Source organism: Camelina sativa, chromosome 11, assembly GCF_030686135.1.
Source record: "Camelina sativa cultivar CO46 ecotype springtype chromosome 11, ASM3068613v1".
NCBI classification, from domain to species: Eukaryota; Viridiplantae; Streptophyta; class Magnoliopsida; order Brassicales; family Brassicaceae; genus Camelina; species Camelina sativa.
This window is the reverse complement of record NC_141890.1, coordinates 20,089,311-20,097,225: the sequence shown is the minus strand read 5'-3', so window position 1 is coordinate 20,097,225 and position 7,915 is coordinate 20,089,311. Positions and strand designations below refer to the sequence as shown.

Below are 7,915 nucleotides of genomic sequence, written 5' to 3'. Positions count from 1 at the left end.
GCAGTTTACTGTTTCAAATCAATGTTTTTTTGGTTTTAGCCTGTTCTGGGATAAAACGGGTTTAAGTGTTGTCTAAACACTCCTAATTCATCCCAAACTCTTACAATCAGTCAAATGCATTGAATTGTCACACATTCTGACCCTAGAAACAGTAACAAAGCTGTTTACTGTTTCAAATCAATGTTTTCTTGGTTTTAGCCTGTTCCGGGATAAAACGGGTTTAAGTGTTGTCTAAACAATCCAAATTCATCCCGAACTCTTAAAATCAGTCAAATACATTGGATTGTCGCACATTCTGACCCTAGAAACAGTAACAAAGCTGTTTACCGTTTCAAATCAATTTTTCTCGGTTTTAGCCTGTTCCGGGATAAAACGGGTTTAAGTGTTGTCTAAACACTCCAAATTCATCCCGAACTCTAACAATTAGTCAAATGCATTGGGTTGTCACACATTCTGTCCCTAGAAACAGTAACAAAGCTGTTTACTGCTTCGAATCAATGTTTTCTTGGTTTTAGCCTTTTTTGGGACAAATTGGGTATAAGTATTGTCTAAACACTCCAAATTCAACCTGAACTCTTATAATTAGTCAAATGCATTGGATTGTTACATATTTTGACCCTAGAAAGAGTAACAAAGCTGTTTACTGCTTCAAAACAATTTCTTTACGGTTTTAGCTTGTTTTCTTGGTTTTAGCTTATTTTGGGATAAAACGGGGTTAAGTGTTGTCTAAACACTACAAATTCATCCTGAACTCTTACAATTAGTGAAATGCATTGGTTAGTCACACATTCTGACCCTAGAAACAGTAATAAAGCTTTTTACTGCTTGGAATCAATGTTTTCTCGGTTTTAGCCTGTTTCGGGACAAAATGGGTATAAGTGGTGTCTAAACACTCCAAATTCAACCCAAACTCTTATAATTAATCAAATGCATTGGATTGTTACATATTTTGTCCCAATACAGAGTAACTAAGCTGTTTACTGCTTTGAATCAATGTTTTCTCTCGGTTTTAGCTTGTTTTCTCGGTTTAAGCTTGTTTTGGGATAAAACGGGTTTAACTGTTGTCTAAACAATCCAAATTCATCCCGAACTCTTACAATCTGTCAAATGCATTGAATTGTCACACATTCTGACCCTAGAAACAGTAAAAAAGCTGTTTACTGTTTCAAATCAATGTTTTCTCGGTTCTAGCCTGTTCCGGGATAAAACGGGTTTAAGTGTTTTCTAAACACTCCAAATTCATCTCGAACTCTTACAATTAGTCAAATGCATTGGACTATCACACATTTTGACCCAAGAAACACAATCAAAGCTGGTTACTATTTTGAATTAATGTTTTCTCGGTCTTAGCCTCTTTTCTCGTTTTAAGCGTGTTTTGGGACAAAATGGGTTTAAGTGTTGTCTAAACACTCCAAATTCAACCCGAACTCTTATATTTAGTTAAATGCATTGGATTGTTATATATTTTGACCCTAGAAAGAGTAACATAGCAGTTTACTGTTTCAAATCAATGTTTTTTCGGTTTTAGCCTGTTCCGGGATAAAACGGGTTTAAGTGTTGTCTAAACACTCCTAATTCATCCTGAACTCTTACAATCAGTCAAATGCATTGAATTGTCACACATTCTGACCCTAGAAACTGTAACAAAGCTGTTTACTGTTTCAAATCAATATTTTCTTGGTTTTAGCCTGTTCCGGGATAAAACGGGTTTAAGTGTTGTCTAAACAATCCAAATTCATCCCGAACTCTTAAAATCAGTCAAATGCATTGGATTGTCGCACATGCTGACCCTAGAAACAGTAACAAAGCTGTTTACCGTTTCAAATCAATGTTTTCTCAGTTTTAGCCTGTTCCGGGATAAAACGGGTTTAAGTGTTTTCTAAACACTCCAAATTCATCCCGAACTCTTACAATTAGTCAAATGCATTGGACTATCACACATTTTGACCCAAGAAACACAATCAAAGCTGGTTACTGCTTTGAATTAATGTTTTCTCGGTCTTAGCCTGTTTTCTCGTTTTAAGCGTGTTTTGGGACAAAATGGGTATAAGTGTTGTCTAAACACCCTAAATTCAACCCGAACTCTTATATTTAGTCAAATGCATTTGATTGTTATATATTTTGACCCTAGAAAGAGTAACAAAGCTGTTTACTGTTTCAAATCAATGTTTTCTTGGTTTTAGCCTGTTCCTGGATAAAACGGGTTTAAGTGTTGTCTAAACAATCCAAATTCATCCCGAACTCTTAAAATCAGTCAAATGCATTGGATTGTCGCACATTCTGACCCTAGAAACAGTAACAAAGCTGTTTACCGTTTCAAATCAATGTTTTCTCGGTTTTAGCCTGTTCCGGGATAAAACGGGTTTAAGTGTTGTCTAAACACTCCAAATTCATCCCGAACTCTAACAATTAGTCAAATGCATTGGGTTGTCACACATTCTGTCCCTAGAAACAGTAACAAAGCTGTTTACAGCTTCAAATCAATGTTTTCTTGGTTTTATCCTTTTTCGGGACAAATTGGGTATAAGTATTGTCTAAACACTCCAAATTCAACCTGAACTCTTATAATTAGTCAAATGCATTGGATTGTTACATATTTTGACCCTAGAAAGAGTAACAAAGCTGTTTACTGCTTCAAATCAATTTCTTTACGGTTTTAGCTTGTTTTCTTGGTTTTAGCTTATTTTGGGATAAAACGGGGTTAAGTGTTGTCTAAACACTACAAATTCATCCTGAACTCTTACAATTAGTGAAATGCATTGGTTAGTCACACATTCTGACCCTAGAAACAGTAATAAAGCTTTTTACTGCTTGGAATCAATGTTTTCTCGGTTTTAGCCTGTTTCGGGACAAAATGGGTATAAGTGGTGTCTAAACACTCCAAATTCAACCCAAACTCTTATAATTAATCAAATGCATTGGATTGTTACATATTTTGTCCCTATATAGAGTAACTAAGTTGTTTACTGCTCTTCGAATCAATGTTTTCTCTCGGTTTTAGCTTGTTTTCTCGGTTTAAGCCTGTTTTGGAATAAAATGGGTTTAACTTTTGTCTAAACAATCCAAATTCATCCCGAACTCTTACAATCTGTCAAATGCATTGAATTGTCACACATTCTGACCCTAGAAACAGTAAAAAAGCTGTTTACTGTTTCAAATCAATGTTTTCTCTGTTTTAGCCTGTTCCGGGATAAAACGTGTTTAAGTGTTTTCTAAACACTCCAAATTCATCCCGAACTCTTACAATTAGTCAAATGCATTGGACTGTCACACATTTTGACCCAAGAAACACAATCAAAGCTGGTTACTGCTTTGAATTAATGTTTTCTCGGTCTTAGCCTGTTTTCTCGTTTTAAGTGTGTTTTGGGACAAAATGGGTATAAGTGTTGTCTAAACACTCCAAATTCAACCCAAACTCTTATATTTAGTCAAATGCATTGGATTGTTATATATTTTGACCCTAGAAAGAGTAACATAGCTGTTTACTGTTTCAAATCAATGTTTTTTCATTTTTAGCCTGTTCCAGGATAAAACGGGTTTAAGTGTTGTCTAAACACTCCAAATTCATCCCGAACTCTTACCATCAGTCAAATACATTGAATTGTCACATATTCTAACCCTAGAAACAGTAACAAAGCTGTTTACTGTTTGAAATCAATGTTTTCTTGGTTTTAGCCTGTACCGGGATAAAACGGGTTTAAGTGTTTTCTAAACACTCCAAATTCATCTCGAACTCTTACAATTAGTCAAATGCATTGGACTGTCACACATTTTGACCCAAGAAACACAATCAAAGCTGGTTACTGCTTTAAATTAATGTTTTCTCAGTCTTAGCCTGTTTTCTCGTTTTAAGCGTGTTTTGGGACAAAATGGGTATAATTGTTGTCTAAACACTCCAAATTCAACCCAAACTCTTATATTTAGTCAAAATGCATTGGATTGTTATATATTTTGAACCTAGAAAGAGTAACATAGCTGTTTACTGATTCAAATTAATGTTTTTTCGGTTTTAGCCTGTTCGGGGATAAAATGGGTAAAAGTGTTGTCTAAACAATCCAAATTCATCCCGAAGTCTTAAAATCAGTCAAATGCATTGGATTGTCGCTCATTCTGATCCTGGAAACAGTAACAAAGCTCTTTACTGCTTCAAATCAATGTTTTCTTGGTTTTAGCCTCTTTTGGGACAAATTGGGTATAAGTGTTGTCTAAACACTCCAAATTCAACCCGAACTCTTATAATTAGTCAAATGCATTGGATTGTTACATATTTTGACCCTAGAAAGAGTAACAAAGCTGTTTACTGCTTCGAATCAATGTCTTCTCGGTTTTAGCCTATTTTGGGATAAAACGGGGCTAAGTGTTGTCTAAAAACTACAAGTTCATCCTGAACTCTTACAATTAGTCAAATGCATTGGTTAGTCACACATTCTGACCCTAGAAACAGTATCAAAGCTTTTTACTGCTTCAAATCAATGTTTTCTTGGTTGTAGCCTCTTTTGGGACAAAATGGGTATAAGTGTTGTCTAAACACTCCAAAATGAACTCGAACTTTTATATTTTATCAAATGCATTGGATTGTTATATATTTTGACCCTAGTGATGGTCATATATTTTACCTTGTTTTCCCATAGTTTATTCACAACTTTTGCATCTTTTGCTATCCATTTAGGCCATTATTGTGTAGCTTTAGGACTAATCATGCATTAGAGTATAGTTGCATTGCATTTGCATCTTTTCATGCATAAACAGGTGATTTTGGAGCTTAAGGAGCATAGAAGCAATGCTGAGGAGAAGTGAAGCTGTCCTGAGGAGAAAACAAGAGAGTCAAGGCTGTAGAATCAAGGTCCGGAGTCCAACTCGACCGCACCACTCGACCACCACTCGACCGTGTGCTGAGGAGGACTCGACCGAGTGGGGAATGCACGAGAGAAGCCAGCTCGACCAGCCACTCGACCGAGCACTGGTCGAGTTGACTGAGCCGTTGACCACTTTGACTTTTTGCATTTTTTAGGGCTTCCACCTCACCTCCTATATAAGGCCCTTGTACTTGCAGCCACATAAAGAGTCCGGCTTTTTAGAGAGTCTAAAACCTAGTTTTTACCTTTTTTAGATATTATTCCTTTTGCACTTTTCTTTTAATTTAGATTTTGTACTTGTTTGAGAGAGAAAGACTAGATTCTTATATTTTGTTTATTTGATAACTTTCAAAGTATTAAGATTTCGAGTTTTATTCCTTCATCAATATTGTAGATCTCTGTTTCATCTCTCTAATGATGCAAGTTTCATTATTTTCTGGGTTTTTGACATATTTCACCATGTGTTCTTGTGAGTAGTTTGTTTAGGACCTTGAGGATGGGTTAGACTGGGTTGATCTTGTGGTTTGTTTGATTTGGTCAAGCTTGATTGCTGTAGATCTCTTCTAGGCTAGATGATCTTAATGCTGATCTTATATCTGAGAGGGTAGGGTTTGATTTCAAGCATCTTAGCATCACAACAATGTCTAAGGAGCATAGATAAGGCTAGATCTAGAGCTTACCATTAGGCTTGCTAAGAGATTAGGAGTCTTGTTTGGTTTGAGATGTATTGCTTAATGCCTGCTTGCGTAGATTCTTTTCTTTGTGAGAACAAGTCTAGAATTGCATAGGTTTGATTGTTTCTTGCCATGAGAGTGGATTAAACATGTATTAGAATAGTATGTCTAGAGATCAGCTCAATGCTTGCTTGAGATTTGTTGACCAAGTTAGATAACCACATGGGGTGCATGCAAGAAAGCTTTTCTGACCAAGTTCTTCTCTAATGCAAGGACTGCTAGGCTGAGGAATGAGATTTATGGGTTTGCTCAAAGGAATAATGAGAGCTTTTGTGAAGCTTGGGAGAGGTTTAAAGGATTCCAAACTCAGTGTCCTCACCATGGTTTCAGCAATGAGTCACTTCTAAGCACCTTGTATAGAGGAGTGCTTCCTAAGATAAGATTGCTAAGATCAACTAGATCACCTTGATGAGTTTGACAGAATATGTGGACTCACTAAGATCAATGGAGTGAGTGAAGATGGATTCAAATTAAGGCTCTTCCCATTTTCTCTTGGAGACAAAGCTCACCTTTGGGAGAACACTCTACCTACTGGAGCTATCACCACATGGGATGCATGCAAGAAAGCTTTTCTAGCCAAGTTCTTCTCCAATGCAAGGACTGCTAGGCTGAGGAATGAGATTTCTGGGTTTGCTCAAAGGAATAATGAGAGCTTTTGTGAAGCTTGGGAGAGGTTTAAAGGATTCCAAACTCAGTGTCCTCACCATGGCTTCAGCAATGAGTCACTTCTAAGCACCTTGTATAGAGGAGTGCTTCCTAAGATAAGATTGCTTCTTGACACAGCCTCTAATGGCAATTTCCTCAACAAGAATGTGGAAGAAGGATGGGAATTGGTTGAGAATCTTGCTCAATCTGATGGCAATTATAATGAGGACTATGATAGGACCATAAGGAGCTCCTCAACTGATCAAGAGGAAAAGTATAAGAAGGATTTGAAGATGGTCAATAAGAAGCTTGACAAGATCCTCCTCAGCCAATCCAAGTCCATTCACTTCATTGGTGAAGAGGAAGCTCCAGTTCAAGAGGGGGAGCCTGAATTTGCTGAGTTGTGCTACATGCAGAACCAGGGAGGATTCAAAGGCTACAACCAAGGAGGTTTCAAGAACAACAATCTCTCTTATAGGAGCACCAATGTGGCCAACCCTCAAGACCAGGTCTATCCACCTCCTCAACCTCAACAGCAACAAAACTATATCCCCAAGCAGCAACACCAAGTGTTCCAGCCCCAATTGTGTCCCCCACCAGGGTTTCAAACTAACCAAGGCCAGGAACAAGACTTAAGAGCAATGATGCAACAGTTGTTGATTGGGCAAACACAAGGCAAGATTGAGGAAGCCAAGCAGTTTGCTGAGTTGAATCAAAGGCTCACATCACAGTACAATGATCTGAACATGAAGTTTGAAGGTCTCAACTCCAGAATGAAGTATATGGAGAGTAACATTGCCTCTACTTCAGCTCCTAAACCCAACCAACTCCCTGGAAAAGCTGTTCAAAATCCAAGGGAGTTCACTGCAAAAGCCATTCATATCTCTGATGGGGAGGTCACTGAGGACAGTGAAGTCCAAGTTTGGGGGAACTCATTAGTTACTGAAGCCCCAAGTGACGTTTGTGCAAAGCAACTGGAGTCCGGCATCTGGCACGACCAAGTACTCGAACAGCCACTCGATCGAGCGCATGCTCGAGTGGTCGATCGAGTTGCAGACTCAGAAGCTGTCAAGCCTGCTAAGTACACTCCTCCTGATTACAAGCCACCTCTTCCATTCCCAGGACGTTTCAAAGCACAAAAGATTAAGGAGCTTAGGGAAATCATTGAGAGAAAGGAGATGATGGCTAAGCAACAAGAGGAAGAGAAGGCTTTGAAGGAAGTGGTTGTGATTGAAGAAGCTGTGGTTGAGGAAGTGTTGGCCATACAAGAGATCACCATTGCTTACCAAGAAGAAGAGAGAGGACCTGCCTTGGAACAGTATGATCCATATCCTCTCTACAAAGACTTTTTGCTTGATTTATCAAAGAAGAAGGCTGAAGCTCAAGATGAGAAGGATCTTGAGGACCTTGGAGGAGTTATCATTCCAATCAAGCTTAAGGATCCAGGTCCATTCTATCTGCCTTGCACACTTAGCTATCTTCACTACAACCAATGCCTTTGTGACTTGGGAGCTTCAACAAGTGTGATGCCATACTCCATAGCACAAAAGCTTGTGAGAACTGATTTCAAGTCCACCAACCTTCATATATGTTTAGCTGATGGGTCAAACAAAGAAATAGTTGGAAGGTTGGAGAATGTCCCAGTCAAGATAGGGAAGGCAAGGGTTCACACTGATTTTG

At 38.2% G+C, this 7,915-nt stretch overlaps 2 non-coding genes across 2 annotated transcripts; both read right to left on the bottom strand.

Moving 5' to 3' along the window:
• Window positions 1–5,810: 5,810 nt before the first annotated feature.
• On the bottom strand, window positions 5,811–5,917 carry LOC147934276 (small nucleolar RNA R71). Its single transcript, XR_015573336.1, has one exon. It is a non-coding gene; the product is annotated as a small nucleolar RNA R71 (small nucleolar RNA).
• Window positions 5,918–6,195: 278 nt separating this feature from the next.
• Window positions 6,196–6,302, bottom strand: LOC147934275 (small nucleolar RNA R71). The gene has a single exon (XR_015573273.1). It is a non-coding gene; the product is annotated as a small nucleolar RNA R71 (small nucleolar RNA).
• Window positions 6,303–7,915: the final 1,613 nt, after the last annotated feature.